Source organism: Haliotis asinina, chromosome 11 (assembly GCF_037392515.1).
Source record: "Haliotis asinina isolate JCU_RB_2024 chromosome 11, JCU_Hal_asi_v2, whole genome shotgun sequence".
Taxonomy (NCBI): domain Eukaryota; kingdom Metazoa; phylum Mollusca; class Gastropoda; order Lepetellida; family Haliotidae; genus Haliotis; species Haliotis asinina.
In genome coordinates, this window is record NC_090290.1 from 10,993,084 (window position 1) to 11,008,282 (window position 15,199).

At 42.7% G+C, this 15,199-nt stretch overlaps 29 non-coding genes across 29 annotated transcripts; 15 read left to right on the forward strand and 14 right to left on the reverse strand.

Annotated features, from left to right (window-relative positions):
* Positions 1–5: 5 nt before the first annotated feature.
* Trnar-acg (transfer RNA arginine (anticodon ACG)) lies at positions 6–78 on the reverse strand. Its single transcript has one exon. It is a non-coding gene; the product is annotated as a tRNA-Arg (tRNA).
* Positions 79–753: 675 nt separating this feature from the next.
* On the forward strand, positions 754–836 carry Trnal-uaa (transfer RNA leucine (anticodon UAA)). The gene has a single exon. It is a non-coding gene; the product is annotated as a tRNA-Leu (tRNA).
* A 185-nt stretch (positions 837–1,021) lies between these two features.
* On the reverse strand, positions 1,022–1,094 carry Trnar-acg (transfer RNA arginine (anticodon ACG)). Its single transcript has one exon. It is a non-coding gene; the product is annotated as a tRNA-Arg (tRNA).
* A 675-nt stretch (positions 1,095–1,769) lies between these two features.
* Trnal-uaa (transfer RNA leucine (anticodon UAA)) lies at positions 1,770–1,852 on the forward strand. Its single transcript has one exon. It is a non-coding gene; the product is annotated as a tRNA-Leu (tRNA).
* Positions 1,853–2,037: 185 nt separating this feature from the next.
* Trnar-acg (transfer RNA arginine (anticodon ACG)) lies at positions 2,038–2,110 on the reverse strand. Its single transcript has one exon. It is a non-coding gene; the product is annotated as a tRNA-Arg (tRNA).
* Positions 2,111–2,785: 675 nt separating this feature from the next.
* Trnal-uaa (transfer RNA leucine (anticodon UAA)) lies at positions 2,786–2,868 on the forward strand. Its single transcript has one exon. It is a non-coding gene; the product is annotated as a tRNA-Leu (tRNA).
* A 185-nt stretch (positions 2,869–3,053) lies between these two features.
* Trnar-acg (transfer RNA arginine (anticodon ACG)) lies at positions 3,054–3,126 on the reverse strand. Its single transcript has one exon. It is a non-coding gene; the product is annotated as a tRNA-Arg (tRNA).
* Positions 3,127–3,801: 675 nt separating this feature from the next.
* On the forward strand, positions 3,802–3,884 carry Trnal-uaa (transfer RNA leucine (anticodon UAA)). Its single transcript has one exon. It is a non-coding gene; the product is annotated as a tRNA-Leu (tRNA).
* A 185-nt stretch (positions 3,885–4,069) lies between these two features.
* On the reverse strand, positions 4,070–4,142 carry Trnar-acg (transfer RNA arginine (anticodon ACG)). Its single transcript has one exon. It is a non-coding gene; the product is annotated as a tRNA-Arg (tRNA).
* A 675-nt stretch (positions 4,143–4,817) lies between these two features.
* On the forward strand, positions 4,818–4,900 carry Trnal-uaa (transfer RNA leucine (anticodon UAA)). The gene has a single exon. It is a non-coding gene; the product is annotated as a tRNA-Leu (tRNA).
* A 185-nt stretch (positions 4,901–5,085) lies between these two features.
* Trnar-acg (transfer RNA arginine (anticodon ACG)) lies at positions 5,086–5,158 on the reverse strand. Its single transcript has one exon. It is a non-coding gene; the product is annotated as a tRNA-Arg (tRNA).
* Positions 5,159–5,833: 675 nt separating this feature from the next.
* Trnal-uaa (transfer RNA leucine (anticodon UAA)) lies at positions 5,834–5,916 on the forward strand. Its single transcript has one exon. It is a non-coding gene; the product is annotated as a tRNA-Leu (tRNA).
* A 185-nt stretch (positions 5,917–6,101) lies between these two features.
* On the reverse strand, positions 6,102–6,174 carry Trnar-acg (transfer RNA arginine (anticodon ACG)). The gene has a single exon. It is a non-coding gene; the product is annotated as a tRNA-Arg (tRNA).
* Positions 6,175–6,849: 675 nt separating this feature from the next.
* On the forward strand, positions 6,850–6,932 carry Trnal-uaa (transfer RNA leucine (anticodon UAA)). The gene has a single exon. It is a non-coding gene; the product is annotated as a tRNA-Leu (tRNA).
* Positions 6,933–7,865: 933 nt separating this feature from the next.
* Positions 7,866–7,948, forward strand: Trnal-uaa (transfer RNA leucine (anticodon UAA)). The gene has a single exon. It is a non-coding gene; the product is annotated as a tRNA-Leu (tRNA).
* A 185-nt stretch (positions 7,949–8,133) lies between these two features.
* On the reverse strand, positions 8,134–8,206 carry Trnar-acg (transfer RNA arginine (anticodon ACG)). The gene has a single exon. It is a non-coding gene; the product is annotated as a tRNA-Arg (tRNA).
* Positions 8,207–8,881: 675 nt separating this feature from the next.
* Trnal-uaa (transfer RNA leucine (anticodon UAA)) lies at positions 8,882–8,964 on the forward strand. The gene has a single exon. It is a non-coding gene; the product is annotated as a tRNA-Leu (tRNA).
* Positions 8,965–9,149: 185 nt separating this feature from the next.
* Positions 9,150–9,222, reverse strand: Trnar-acg (transfer RNA arginine (anticodon ACG)). The gene has a single exon. It is a non-coding gene; the product is annotated as a tRNA-Arg (tRNA).
* A 675-nt stretch (positions 9,223–9,897) lies between these two features.
* On the forward strand, positions 9,898–9,980 carry Trnal-uaa (transfer RNA leucine (anticodon UAA)). The gene has a single exon. It is a non-coding gene; the product is annotated as a tRNA-Leu (tRNA).
* Positions 9,981–10,165: 185 nt separating this feature from the next.
* Positions 10,166–10,238, reverse strand: Trnar-acg (transfer RNA arginine (anticodon ACG)). Its single transcript has one exon. It is a non-coding gene; the product is annotated as a tRNA-Arg (tRNA).
* A 675-nt stretch (positions 10,239–10,913) lies between these two features.
* Positions 10,914–10,996, forward strand: Trnal-uaa (transfer RNA leucine (anticodon UAA)). The gene has a single exon. It is a non-coding gene; the product is annotated as a tRNA-Leu (tRNA).
* Positions 10,997–11,181: 185 nt separating this feature from the next.
* Positions 11,182–11,254, reverse strand: Trnar-acg (transfer RNA arginine (anticodon ACG)). The gene has a single exon. It is a non-coding gene; the product is annotated as a tRNA-Arg (tRNA).
* A 675-nt stretch (positions 11,255–11,929) lies between these two features.
* Trnal-uaa (transfer RNA leucine (anticodon UAA)) lies at positions 11,930–12,012 on the forward strand. Its single transcript has one exon. It is a non-coding gene; the product is annotated as a tRNA-Leu (tRNA).
* Positions 12,013–12,197: 185 nt separating this feature from the next.
* Positions 12,198–12,270, reverse strand: Trnar-acg (transfer RNA arginine (anticodon ACG)). Its single transcript has one exon. It is a non-coding gene; the product is annotated as a tRNA-Arg (tRNA).
* Positions 12,271–12,945: 675 nt separating this feature from the next.
* Positions 12,946–13,028, forward strand: Trnal-uaa (transfer RNA leucine (anticodon UAA)). Its single transcript has one exon. It is a non-coding gene; the product is annotated as a tRNA-Leu (tRNA).
* Positions 13,029–13,213: 185 nt separating this feature from the next.
* On the reverse strand, positions 13,214–13,286 carry Trnar-acg (transfer RNA arginine (anticodon ACG)). The gene has a single exon. It is a non-coding gene; the product is annotated as a tRNA-Arg (tRNA).
* A 675-nt stretch (positions 13,287–13,961) lies between these two features.
* Trnal-uaa (transfer RNA leucine (anticodon UAA)) lies at positions 13,962–14,044 on the forward strand. The gene has a single exon. It is a non-coding gene; the product is annotated as a tRNA-Leu (tRNA).
* Positions 14,045–14,229: 185 nt separating this feature from the next.
* On the reverse strand, positions 14,230–14,302 carry Trnar-acg (transfer RNA arginine (anticodon ACG)). The gene has a single exon. It is a non-coding gene; the product is annotated as a tRNA-Arg (tRNA).
* A 681-nt stretch (positions 14,303–14,983) lies between these two features.
* Positions 14,984–15,066, forward strand: Trnal-uaa (transfer RNA leucine (anticodon UAA)). Its single transcript has one exon. It is a non-coding gene; the product is annotated as a tRNA-Leu (tRNA).
* The last annotated feature ends 133 nt before the right edge of the window (positions 15,067–15,199 follow it).

The window sequence follows — 15,199 nt, forward strand, 5'->3', positions numbered from 1 at the left end:
TGTTCCGAGCGTGCCAGGATTCGAACCTGGAATCTTCTGATCCGTAGTCAGACGCGTTATCCGTTGCGCAACACGCCCACTGAAAGCCCAGGCTACAATACAATGTCTGATCTCTCATTTCCTTTCTTTGTTGCACGGCTGAAAGTGCTAAATGTTGCCCAAACATGTTTGCATTGACAAAAGTCATTTCATCTAGACGATGACATTCCATGACAAAACAAACAAAAGACTGCTTTGAGTGTGACAGGATTCCACCTTGGAATCGTCTTAAGTAGTTGGACGTCTTATGGCTTGTGAAATGGCTCTTTGCTTTATCACTGGGACTTGTGATTTACCAAGGAACTGCCGTCACATTACAAACGTTATGAACAAAGCCACTCTACAGCAAAGAAGCACATTACAGGACCAAGGATGGGAGGATTCCAAAGGAATCTAAGAAAAGAAAACGACAGCCACTTGCTCCAAACGTAAGGCAGGGCACTTGAAGTTGAACATGCACATATCAAGAATGCTAACAGTTGGCTTACAAATATAGTATTTTATACGAGCAGCTGTCAGTAGCACAAAGTGTGGTTCTAGGTTGCAGTCAGAGTAGGGTACAAAGGAGATCGAGGACAACATGGTACTTGGAGAAATGGCTTGGAAATGTGTAAGTTACATGTTAAGACTGACATAGTTTTGGCTGAAGGGCGTATATCTAGGCAATTGCAATTACCCGACACTCAGCTCTACCTTTCCACTTTGTAAGGCATGAGCACGGTGGCCGAGTGGTTAAGGCGTTGGACTTAAGATCCAATGGACGTATGTCCGCGTGGGTTCGAACCCCACCCGTGCTAACCTCACTATTTTTAGGTGTGATTATTGAGCGGAAATGTTCACTTCACCTCTTTTTCTCATTGAAATGATCCACTTTACAATTTGTAATGGAGAAAAAATCGGACACTGCTATTGTCAAAATCGTCCTTGTTATATCCTTAGTATTTTACCTATTTTCAAAACCAAAATGTCAAAAAGAATGTTCCGAGCGTGCCAGGATTCGAACCTGGAATCTTCTGATCCGTAGTCAGACGCGTTATCCGTTGCGCCACACGCCCACTGAAAGCCCAGGCTACAATACAATGTCTGATCTCTCATTTCCTTTCTTTGTTGCACGGCTGAAAGTGCTAAATGTTGCCCAAACATGTTTGCATTGACCGACGTCATTTCATCTAGACGATGACATTCCATGACAAAACAAACAAAAGACTGCTTTGTGTGTGACAGGATTCCACCTTGGAATCGTCTTAAGTAGTTGGACGTCTTATGGCTTGTGAAATGGCTCTTTGCTTTATCACTGGGACTTGTGATTTACCAAGGAACTGCCGTCACATTACAAACGTTATGAACAAAGCCACTCTACAGCAAAGAAGCACATTACAGGACCAAGGATGGGAGGATTCCAAAGGAATCTAAGAAAAGAAAACGACAGCCACTTGCTCCAAACGTAAGGCAGGGCACTTGAAGTTGAACATGCACATATCAAGAATGCTAACAGTTGGCTTACAAATATAGTATTTTATACGAGCAGCTGTCAGTAGCACAAAGTGTGGTTCTAGGTTGCAATCAGAGTAGGGTACAAAGGAGATCGAGGACAACATGGTACTTGGAGAAATGGCTTGGAAATGTGTAAGTTACATGTTAAGACTGACATAGTTTTGGCTGAAGGGCGTATATCTAGGCAATTGCAATTACCCGACACTCAGCTCTACCTTTCCACTTTGTAAGGCATGAGCACGGTGGCCGAGTGGTTAAGGCGTTGGACTTAAGATCCAATGGACGTATGTCCGCGTGGGTTCGAACCCCACCCGTGCTAACCTCACTATTTTTAGGTGTGATTATTGAGCGGAAATGTTCACTTCACCTCTTTTTCTCATTGAAATGATCCACTTTACAATTTGTAATGGAGAAAAAATCGGACACTGCTATTGTCAAAATCGTCCTCGTTATATCCTTAGTATTTTACCTATTTTCAAAACCAAAATGTCAAAAAGAATGTTCCGAGCGTGCCAGGATTCGAACCTGGAATCTTCTGATCCGTAGTCAGACGCGTTATCCGTTGCGCCACACGCCCACTGAAAGCCCAGGCTACAATACAATGTCTGATCTCTCATTTCCTTTCTTTGTTGCACGGCTGAAAGTGCTAAATGTTGCCCAAACATGTTTGCATTGACCGACGTCATTTCATCTAGACGATGACATTCCATGACAAAACAAACAAAAGACTGCTTTGTGTGTGACAGGATTCCACCTTGGAATCGTCTTAAGTAGTTGGACGTCTTATGGCTTGTGAAATGGCTCTTTGCTTTATCACTGGGACTTGTGATTTACCAAGGAACTGCCGTCACATTACAAACGTTATGAACAAAGCCACTCTACAGCAAAGAAGCACATTACAGGACCAAGGATGGGAGGATTCCAAAGGAATCTAAGAAAAGAAAACGACAGCCACTTGCTCCAAACGTAAGGCAGGGCACTTGAAGTTGAACATGCACATATCAAGAATGCTAACAGTTGGCTTACAAATATAGTATTTTATACGAGCAGCTGTCAGTAGCACAAAGTGTGGTTCTAGGTTGCAATCAGAGTAGGGTACAAAGGAGATCGAGGACAACATGGTACTTGGAGAAATGGCTTGGAAATGTGTAAGTTACATGTTAAGACTGACATAGTTTTGGCTGAAGGGCGTATATCTAGGCAATTGCAATTACCCGACACTCAGCTCTACCTTTCCACTTTGTAAGGCATGAGCACGGTGGCCGAGTGGTTAAGGCGTTGGACTTAAGATCCAATGGACGTATGTCCGCGTGGGTTCGAACCCCACCCGTGCTAACCTCACTATTTTTAGGTGTGATTATTGAGCGGAAATGTTCACTTCACCTCTTTTTCTCATTGAAATGATCCACTTTACAATTTGTAATGGAGAAAAAATCGGACACTGCTATTGTCAAAATTGTCCTTGTTATATCCTTAGTATTTTACCTATTTTCAAAACCAAAATGTCAAAAAGAATGTTCCGAGCGTGCCAGGATTCGAACCTGGAATCTTCTGATCCGTAGTCAGACGCGTTATCCGTTGCGCCACACGCCCACTGAAAGCCCAGGCTACAATACAATGTCTGATCTCTCATTTCCTTTCTTTGTTGCACGGCTGAAAGTGCTAAATGTTGCCCAAACATGTTTGCATTGACCGACGTCATTTCATCTAGACGATGACATTCCATGACAAAACAAACAAAAGACTGCTTTGAGTGTGACAGGATTCCACCTTGGAATCGTCTTAAGTAGTTGGACGTCTTATGGCTTGTGAAATGGCTCTTTGCTTTATCACTGGGACTTGTGATTTACCAAGGAACTGCCGTCACATTACAAACGTTATGAACAAAGCCACTCTACAGCAAAGAAGCACATTACAGGACCAAGGATGGGAGGATTCCAAAGGAATCTAAGAAAAGAAAACGACAGCCACTTGCTCCAAACGTAAGGCAGGGCACTTGAAGTTGAACATGCACATATCAAGAATGCTAACAGTTGGCTTACAAATATAGTATTTTATACGAGCAGCTGTCAGTAGCACAAAGTGTGGTTCTAGGTTGCAGTCAGAGTAGGGTACAAAGGAGATCGAGGACAACATGGTACTTGGAGAAATGGCTTGGAAATGTGTAAGTTACATGTTAAGACTGACATAGTTTTGGCTGAAGGGCGTATATCTAGGCAATTGCAATTACCCGACACTCAGCTCTACCTTTCCACTTTGTAAGGCATGAGCACGGTGGCCGAGTGGTTAAGGCGTTGGACTTAAGATCCAATGGACGTATGTCCGCGTGGGTTCGAACCCCACCCGTGCTAACCTCACTATTTTTAGGTGTGATTATTGAGCGGAAATGTTCACTTCACCTCTTTTTCTCATTGAAATGATCCACTTTACAATTTGTAATGGAGAAAAAATCGGACACTGCTATTGTCAAAATCGTCCTTGTTATATCCTTAGTATTTTACCTATTTTCAAAACCAAAATGTCAAAAAGAATGTTCCGAGCGTGCCAGGATTCGAACCTGCAATCTTCTGATGCGTAGTCAGACGCGTTATCCGTTGCGCCACACGCCCACTGAAAGCCCAGGCTACAATACAATGTCTGATCTCTCATTTCCTTTCTTTGTTGCACGGCTGAAAGTGCTAAATGTTGCCCAAACATGTTTGCATTGACCGACGTCATTTCATCTAGACGATGACATTCCATGACAAAACAAACAAAAGACTGCTTTGTGTGTGACAGGATTCCACCTTGGAATCGTCTTAAGTAGTTGGACGTCTTATGACTTGTGAAATGGCTCTTTGCTTTATCACTGGGACTTGTGATTTACCAAGGAACTGCCGTCACATTACAAACGTTATGAACAAAGCCACTCTACAGCAAAGAAGCACATTACAGGACCAAGGATGGGAGGATTCCAAAGGAATCTAAGAAAAGAAAACGACAGCCACTTGCTCCAAACGTAAGGCAGGGCACTTGAAGTTGAACATGCACATATCAAGAATGCTAACAGTTGGCTTACAAATATAGTATTTTATACGAGCAGCTGTCAGTAGCACAAAGTGTGGTTCTAGGTTGCAGTCAGAGTAGGGTACAAAGGAGATCGAGGACAACATGGTACTTGGAGAAATGGCTTGGAAATGTGTAAGTTACATGTTAAGACTGACATAGTTTTGGCTGAAGGGCGTATATCTAGGCAATTGCAATTACCCGACACTCAGCTCTACCTTTCCACTTTGTAAGGCATGAGCACGGTGGCCGAGTGGTTAAGGCGTTGGACTTAAGATCCAATGGACGTATGTCCGCGTGGGTTCGAACCCCACCCGTGCTAACCTCACTATTTTTAGGTGTGATTATTGAGCGGAAATGTTCACTTCACCTCTTTTTCTCATTGAAATGATCCACTTTACAATTTGTAATGGAGAAAAAATCGGACACTGCTATTGTCAAAATCGTCCTTGTTATATCCTTAGTATTTTACCTATTTTCAAAACCAAAATGTCAAAAAGAATATTCCGAGCGAGCCAGGATTCGAACCTGCAATCTTCTGATCCGTAGTCAGACGCGTTATCCGTTGCGCCACACGCCCACTGAAAGCCCAGGCTACAATACAATGTCTGATCTCTCATTTCCTTTCTTTGTTGCACGGCTGAAAGTGCTAAATGTTGCCCAAACATGTTTGCATTGACCGACATCATTTCATCTAGACGATGACATTCCATGACAAAACAAACAAAAGACTGCTTTGTGTGTGACAGGATTCCACCTTGGAATCGTCTTAAGTAGTTGGACGTCTTATGACTTGTGAAATGGCTCTTTGCTTTATCACTGGGACTTCTGATTTACCAAGGAACTGCCGTCACATTACAAACGTTATGAACAAAGCCACTCTACAGCAAAGAAGCACATTACAGGACCAAGGATGGGAGGATTCCAAAGGAATCTAAGAAAAGAAAACGACAGCCACTTGCTCCAAACGTAAGGCAGGGCACTTGAAGTTGAACATGCACATATCAAGAATGCTAACAGTTGGCTTACAAATATAGTATTTTATACGAGCAGCTGTCAGTAGCACAAAGTGTGGTTCTAGGTTGCAGTCAGAGTAGGGTACAAAGGAGATCGAGGACAACATGGTACTTGGAGAAATGGCTTGGAAATGTGTAAGTTACATGTTAAGACTGACATAGTTTTGGCTGAAGGGCGTATATCTAGGCAATTGCAATTACCCGACACTCAGCTCTACCTTTCCACTTTGTAAGGCATGAGCACGGTGGCCGAGTGGTTAAGGCGTTGGACTTAAGATCCAATGGACGTATGTCCGCGTGGGTTCGAACCCCACCCGTGCTAACCTCACTATTTTTAGGTGTGATTATTGAGCGGAAATGTTCACTTCACCTCTTTTTCTCATTGAAATGATCCACTTTACAATTTGTAATGGAGAAAAAATCGGACACTGCTATTGTCAAAATCGTCCTTGTTATATCCTTAGTATTTTACCTATTTTCAAAACCAAAATGTCAAAAAGAATATTCCGAGCGTGCCAGGATTCGAACCTGCAATCTTCTGATCCGTAGTCAGACGCGTTATCCGTTGCGCCACACGCCCACTGAAAGCCCAGGCTACAATACAATGTCTGATCTCTCATTTCCTTTCTTTGTTGCACGGCTGAAAGTGCTAAATGTTGCCCAAACATGTTTGCATTGACCGACGTCATTTCATCTAGACGATGACATTCCATGACAAAACAAACAAAAGACTGCTTTGTGTGTGACAGGATTCCACCTTGGAATCGTCTTAAGTAGTTGGACGTCTTATGACTTGTGAAATGGCTCTTTGCTTTATCACTGGGACTTGTGATTTACCAAGGAACTGCCGTCACATTACAAACGTTATGAACAAAGCCACTCTACAGCAAAGAAGCACATTACAGGACCAAGGATGGGAGGATTCCAAAGGAATCTAAGAAAAGAAAACGACAGCCACTTGCTCCAAACGTAAGGCAGGGCACTTGAAGTTGAACATGCACATATCAAGAATGCTAACAGTTGGCTTACAAATATAGTATTTTATACGAGCAGCTGTCAGTAGCACAAAGTGTGGTTCTAGGTTGCAGTCAGAGTAGGGTACAAAGGAGATCGAGGACAACATGGTACTTGGAGAAATGGCTTGGAAATGTGTAAGTTACATGTTAAGACTGACATAGTTTTGGCTGAAGGGCGTATATCTAGGCAATTGCAATTACCCGACACTCAACTCTACCTTTCCACTTTGTAAGGCATGAGCACGGTGGCCGAGTGGTTAAGGCGTTGGACTTAAGATCCAATGGACGTATGTCCGCGTGGGTTCGAACCCCACCCGTGCTAACCTCACTATTTTTAGGTGTGATTATTGAGCGGAAATGTTCACTTCACCTCTTTTTCTCATTGAAATGATCCACTTTACAATTTGTAATGGAGAAAAAATCGGACACTGCTATTGTCAAAATCGTCCTTGTTATATCCTTAGTATTTTACCTATTTTCAAAACCAAAATGTCAAAAAGAATATTCCGAGCGTGCCACGATTCGAACCTGCAATCTTCTGATCCGTAGTCAGACGCGTTATCCGTTGCGCCACACGCCCACTGAAAGCCCAGGCTACAATACAATGTCTGATCTCTCATTTCCTTTCTTTGTTGCACGGCTGAAAGTGCTAAATGTTGCCCAAACATGTTTGCATTGACCGACATCATTTCATCTAGACGATGACATTCCATGACAAAACAAACAAAAGACTGCTTTGTGTGTGACAGGATTCCACCTTGGAATCGTCTTAAGTAGTTGGACGTCTTATGACTTGTGAAATGGCTCTTTGCTTTATCACTGGGACTTCTGATTTACCAAGGAACTGCCGTCACATTACAAACGTTATGAACAAAGCCACTCTACAGCAAAGAAGCACATTACAGGACCAAGGATGGGAGGATTCCAAAGGAATCTAAGAAAAGAAAACGACAGCCACTTGCTCCAAACGTAAGGCAGGGCACTTGAAGTTGAACATGCACATATCAAGAATGCTAACAGTTGGCTTACAAATATAGTATTTTATACGAGCAGCTGTCAGTAGCACAAAGTGTGGTTCTAGGTTGCAGTCAGAGTAGGGTACAAAGGAGATCGAGGACAACATGGTACTTGGAGAAATGGCTTGGAAATGTGTAAGTTACATGTTAAGACTGACATAGTTTTGGCTGAAGGGCGTATATCTAGGCAATTGCAATTACCCGACACTCAGCTCTACCTTTCCACTTTGTAAGGCATGAGCACGGTGGCCGAGTGGTTAAGGCGTTGGACTTAAGATCCAATGGACGTATGTCCGCGTGGGTTCGAACCCCACCCGTGCTAACCTCACTATTTTTAGGTGTGATTATTGAGCGGAAATGTTCACTTCACCTCTTTTTCTCATTGAAATGATCCACTTTACAATTTGTAATGGAGAAAAAATCGGACACTGCTATTGTCAAAATCGTCCTTGTTATATCCTTAGTATTTTACCTATTTTCAAAACCAAAATGTCAAAAAGAATATTCCGAGCGTGCCAGGATTCGAACCTGCAATCTTCTGATCCGTAGTCAGACGCGTTATCCGTTGCGCCACACGCCCACTGAAAGCCCAGGCTACAATACAATGTCTGATCTCTCATTTCCTTTCTTTGTTGCACGGCTGAAAGTGCTAAATGTTGCCCAAACATGTTTGCATTGACAAAAGTCATTTCATCTAGACGATGACATTCCATGACAAAACAAACAAAAGACTGCTTTGTGTGTGACAGGATTCCACCTTGGAATCGTCTTAAGTAGTTGGACGTCTTATGACTTGTGAAATGGCTCTTTGCTTTATCACTGGGACTTGTGATTTACCAAGGAACTGCCGTCACATTACAAACGTTATGAACAAAGCCACTCTACAGCAAAGAAGCACATTACAGGACCAAGGATGGGAGGATTCCAAAGGAATCTAAGAAAAGAAAACGACAGCCACTTGCTCCAAACGTAAGGCAGGGCACTTGAAGTTGAACATGCACATATCAAGAATGCTAACAGTTGGCTTACAAATATAGTATTTTATACGAGCAGCTGTCAGTAGCACAAAGTGTGGTTCTAGGTTGCAGTCAGAGTAGGGTACAAAGGAGATCGAGGACAACATGGTACTTGGAGAAATGGCTTGGAAATGTGTAAGTTACATGTTAAGACTGACATAGTTTTGGCTGAAGGGCGTATATCTAGGCAATTGCAATTACCCGACACTCAGCTCTACCTTTCCACTTTGTAAGGCATGAGCACGGTGGCCGAGTGGTTAAGGCGTTGGACTTAAGATCCAATGGACGTATGTCCGCGTGGGTTCGAACCCCACCCGTGCTAACCTCACTATTTTTAGGTGTGATTATTGAGCGGAAATGTTCACTTCACCTCTTTTTCTCATTGAAATGATCCACTTTACAATTTGTAATGGAGAAAAAATCGGACACTGCTATTGTCAAAATCGTCCTTGTTATATCCTTAGTATTTTACCTATTTTCAAAACCAAAATGTCAAAAAGAATATTCCGAGCGTGCCAGGATTCGAACCTGGAATCTTCTGATCCGTAGTCAGACGCGTTATCCGTTGCGCCACACGCCCACTGAAAGCCCAGGCTACAATACAATGTCTGATCTCTCATTTCCTTTCTTTGTTGCACGGCTGAAAGTGCTAAATGTTGCCCAAACATGTTTGCATTGACAAAAGTCATTTCATCTAGACGATGACATTCCATGACAAAACAAACAAAAGACTGCTTTGTGTGTGACAGGATTCCACCTTGGAATCGTCTTAAGTAGTTGGACGTCTTATGACTTGTGAAATGGCTCTTTGCTTTATCACTGGGACTTCTGATTTACCAAGGAACTGCCGTCACATAACAAACGTTATGAACAAAGCCACTCTACAGCAAAGAAGCACATTACAGGACCAAGGATGGGAGGATTCCAAAGGAATCTAAGAAAAGAAAACGACAGCCACTTGCTCCAAACGTAAGGCAGGGCACTTGAAGTTGAACATGCACATATCAAGAATGCTAACAGTTGGCTTACAAATATAGTATTTTATACGAGCAGCTGTCAGTAGCACAAAGTGTGGTTCTAGGTTGCAGTCAGAGTAGGGTACAAAGGAGATCGAGGACAACATGGTACTTGGAGAAATGGCTTGGAAATGTGTAAGTTACATGTTAAGACTGACATAGTTTTGGCTGAAGGGCGTATATCTAGGCAATTGCAATTACCCGACACTCAGCTCTACCTTTCCACTTTGTAAGGCATGAGCACGGTGGCCGAGTGGTTAAGGCGTTGGACTTAAGATCCAATGGACGTATGTCCGCGTGGGTTCGAACCCCACCCGTGCTAACCTCACTATTTTTAGGTGTGATTATTGAGCGGAAATGTTCACTTCACCTCTTTTTCTCATTGAAATGATCCACTTTACAATTTGTAATGGAGAAAAAATCGGACACTGCTATTGTCAAAATCGTCCTTGTTATATCCTTAGTATTTTACCTATTTTCAAAACCAAAATGTCAAAAAGAATATTCCGAGCGTGCCAGGATTCGAACCTGGAATCTTCTGATCCGTAGTCAGACGCGTTATCCGTTGCGCCACACGCCCACTGAAAGCCCAGGCTACAATACAATGTCTGATCTCTCATTTCCTTTCTTTGTTGCACGGCTGCAAGTGCTAAATGTTGCCCAAACATGTTTGCATTGACAAAAGTCATTTCATCTAGACGATGACATTCCATGACAAAACAAACAAAAGACTGCTTTGTGTGTGACAGGATTCCACCTTGGAATCGTCTTAAGTAGTTGGACGTCTTATGACTTGTGAAATGGCTCTTTGCTTTATCACTGGGACTTCTGATTTACCAAGGAACTGCCGTCACATAACAAACGTTATGAACAAAGCCACTCTACAGCAAAGAAGCACATTACAGGACCAAGGATGGGAGGATTCCAAAGGAATCTAAGAAAAGAAAACGACAGCCACTTGCTCCAAACGTAAGGCAGGGCACTTGAAGTTGAACATGCACATATCAAGAATGCTAACAGTTGGCTTACAAATATAGTATTTTATACGAGCAGCTGTCAGTAGCACAAAGTGTGGTTCTAGGTTGCAGTCAGAGTAGGGTACAAAGGAGATCGAGGACAGCATGGTACTTGGAGAAATGGCTTGGAAATGTGTAAGTTACATGTTAAGACTGACATAGTTTTGGCTGAAGGGCGTATATCTAGGCAATTGCAATTACCCGACACTCAGCTCTACCTTTCCACTTTGTAAGGCATGAGCACGGTGGCCGAGTGGTTAAGGCGTTGGACTTAAGATCCAATGGACGTATGTCCGCGTGGGTTCGAACCCCACCCGTGCTAACCTCACTATTTTTAGGTGTGATTATTGAGCGGAAATGTTCACTTCACCTCTTTTTCTCATTGAAATGATCCACTTTACAATTTGTAATGGAGAAAAAATCGGACACTGCTATTGTCAAAATCGTCCTCGTTATATCCTTAGTATTTTACCTATTTTCAAAACCAAAATGTCAAAAAGAATATTCCGAGCGTGCCAGGATTCGAACCTGGAATCTTCTGATCCGTAGTCAGACGCGTTATCCGTTGCGCCACACGCCCACTGAAAGCCCAGGCTACAATACAATGTCTGATCTCTCATTTCCTTTCTTTGTTGCACGGCTGAAAGTGCTAAATGTTGCCCAAACATGTTTGCATTGACAAAAGTCATTTCATCTAGACGATGACATTCCATGACAAAACAAACAAAAGACTGCTTTGTGTGTGACAGGATTCCACCTTGGAATCGTCTTAAGTAGTTGGACGTCTTATGGCTTGTGAAATGGCTCTTTGCTTTATCACTGGGACTTCTGATTTACCAAGGAACTGCCGTCACATAACAAACGTTATGAACAAAGCCACTCTACAGCAAAGAAGCACATTACAGGACCAAGGATGGGAGGATTCCAAAGGAATCTAAGAAAAGAAAACGACAGCCACTTGCTCCAAACGTAAGGCAGGGCACTTGAAGTTGAACATGCACATATCAAGAATGCTAACAGTTGGCTTACAAATATAGTATTTTATACGAGCAGCTGTCAGTAGCACAAAGTGTGGTTCTAGGTTGCAGTCAGAGTAGGGTACAAAGGAGATCGAGGACAGCATGGTACTTGGAGAAATGGCTTGGAAATGTGTAAGTTACATGTTAAGACTGACATAGTTTTGGCTGAAGGGCGTATATCTAGGCAATTGCAATTACCCGACACTCAGCTCTACCTTTCCACTTTGTAAGGCATGAGCACGGTGGCCGAGTGGTTAAGGCGTTGGACTTAAGATCCAATGGACGTATGTCCGCGTGGGTTCGAACCCCACCCGTGCTAACCTCACTATTTTTAGGTGTGATTATTGAGCGGAAATGTTCACTTCACCTCTTTTTCTCATTGAAATGATCCACTTTACAATTTGTAATGGAGAAAAAATCGGACACTGCTATTGTCAAAATCGTCCTTGTTATATCCTTAGTATTTTACCTATTTTCAAAACCAAAATGTCAAAAAGAATATTCCGAGCGTGCCAGGATTCGAACCTGGAATCTTCTGATCCGTAGTCAGACGCGTTATCCGTTGCGCCACACGCCCACTGAAAGCCCAGGCTACAATACAATGTCTGATCTCTCATTTCCTTTCTTTGTTGCACGGCTGAAAGTGCTAAATGTTGCCCAAACATGTTTGCATTGACAAAAGTCATTTCATCTAGACGATGACATTCCATGACAAAACAAACAAAAGACTGCTTTGTGTGTGACAGGATTCCACCTTGGAATCGTCTTAAGTAGTTGGACGTCTTATGGCTTGTGAAATGGCTCTTTGCTTTATCACTGGGACTTCTGATTTACCAAGGAACTGCCGTCACATAACAAACGTTATGAACAAAGCCACTCTACAGCAAAGAAGCACATTACAGGACCAAGGATGGGAGGATTCCAAAGGAATCTAAGAAAAGAAAACGACAGCCACTTGCTCCAAACGTAAGGCAGGGCACTTGAAGTTGAACATGCACATATCAAGAATGCTAACAGTTGGCTTACAAATATAGTATTTTATACGAGCAGCTGTCAGTAGCACAAAGTGTGGTTCTAGGTTGCAGTCAGAGTAGGGTACAAAGGAGATCGAGGACAGCATGGTACTTGGAGAAATGGCTTGGAAATGTGTAAGTTACATGTTAAGACTGACATAGTTTTGGCTGAAGGGCGTATATCTAGGCAATTGCAATTACCCGACACTCAGCTCTACCTTTCCACTTTGTAAGGCATGAGCACGGTGGCCGAGTGGTTAAGGCGTTGGACTTAAGATCCAATGGACGTATGTCCGCGTGGGTTCGAACCCCACCCGTGCTAACCTCACTATTTTTAGGTGTGATTATTGAGCGGAAATGTTCACTTCACCTCTTTTTCTCATTGAAATGATCCACTTTACAATTTGTAATGGAGAAAAAATCGGACACTGCTATTGTCAAAATCGTCCTTGTTATATCCTTAGTATTTTACCTATTTTCAAAACCAAAATGTCAAAAAGAATATTCCGAGCGTGCCAGGATTCGAACCTGGAATCTTCTGATCCGTAGTCAGACGCGTTATCCGTTGCGCCACACGCCCACTGAAAGCCCAGGCTACAATACAATGTCTGATCTCTCATTTCCTTTCTTTGTTGCACGGCTGAAAGTGCTAAATGTTGCCCAAACATGTTTGCATTGACAAAAGTCATTTCATCTAGACGATGACATTCCATGACAAAACAAACAAAAGACTGCTTTGTGTGTGACAGGATTCCACCTTGGAATCGTCTTAAGTAGTTGGACGTCTTATGGCTTGTGAAATGGCTCTTTGCTTTATCACTGGGACTTATGATTTACCAAGGAACTGCCGTCACATAACAAACGTTATGAACAAAGCCACTCTACAGCAAAGAAGCACATTACAGGACCAAGGATGGGAGGATTCCAAAGGAATCTAAGAAAAGAAAACGACAGCCACTTGCTCCAAACGTAAGGCAGGGCACTTGAAGTTGAACATGCGCATATCAAGAATGCTAACAGTTGGCTTACAAATATAGTATTTTATACGAGCAGCTGTCAGTAGCACAAAGTGTGGTTCTAGGTTGCAGTCAGAGTAGGGTACAAAGGAGATCGAGGACAACATGGTACTTGGAGAAATGGCTTGGAAATGTGTAAGTTACATGTTAAGACTGACATAGTTTTGGCTGAAGGGCGTATATCTAGGCAATTGCAATTACCCGACACTCAGCTCTACCTTTCCACTTTGTAAGGCATGAGCACGGTGGCCGAGTGGTTAAGGCGTTGGACTTAAGATCCAATGGACGTATGTCCGCGTGGGTTCGAACCCCACCCGTGCTAACCTCACTATTTTTAGGTGTGATTATTGAGCGGAAATGTTCACTTCACCTCTTTTTCTCATTGAAATGATCCACTTTACAATTTGTAATGGAGAAAAAATCGGACACTGCTATTGTCAAAATCGTCCTTGTTATATCCTTAGTATTTTACCTATTTTCAAAACCAAAATGTCAAAAAGAATATTCCGAGCGTGCCAGGATTCGAACCTGGAATCTTCTGATCCGTAGTCAGACGTGTTATCCGTTGCGCCACACGCCCACTGAAAGCCCAGGCTACAATACAATGTCTGATCTCTCATTTCCTTTCTTTGTTGCACGGCTGAAAGTGCTAAATGTTGCCCAAACATGTTTGCATTGACAAAAGTCATTTCATCTAGACGATGACATTCCATGACAAAACAAACAAAAGACTGCTTTGTGTGTGACAGGATTCCACCTTGGAATCGTCTTAAGTAGTTGGACGTCTTATGGCTTGTGAAATGGCTCTTTGCTTTATCACTGGGACTTCTGATTTACCAAGGAACTGCCGTCACATAACAAACGTTATGAACAAAGCCACTCTACAGCAAAGAAGCACATTACAGGACCAAGGATGGGAGGATTCCAAAGGAATCTAAGAAAAGAAAACGACAGCCACTTGCTCCAAACGTAAGGCAGGGCACTTGAAGTTGAACATGCACATATCAAGAATGCTAACAGTTGGCTTACAAATATAGTATTTTATACGAGCAGCTGGACATGTCAGTAGCACAAAGTGTGGTTCTAGGTTGCAGTCAGAGTAGGGTACAAAGGAGTTCGAGGACAACATGGTACTTGGAGAAATGGTTTGGAAATGTGTAAGTTACATGTTAAGACTGACATAGTTTTGGCAGAAGGGCGTATATCTAGGCAATTGCAATTACCCGACACTCAGCTCTACCTTTCCACTTTGTAAGGCATGAGCACGGTGGCCGAGTGGTTAAGGCGTTGGACTTAAGATCCAATGGACGTATGTCCGCGTGGGTTCGAACCCCACCCGTGCTAACCTCACTATTTTTAGGTGTGATTATTGAGCGGAAATGTTCACTTCACCTCTTTTTCTCATTGAAATGATCCACTTTACAATTTGTAATGGAGAAAAAATCGGACACTGCTATTGTCAAAATCGTCCTCGTTA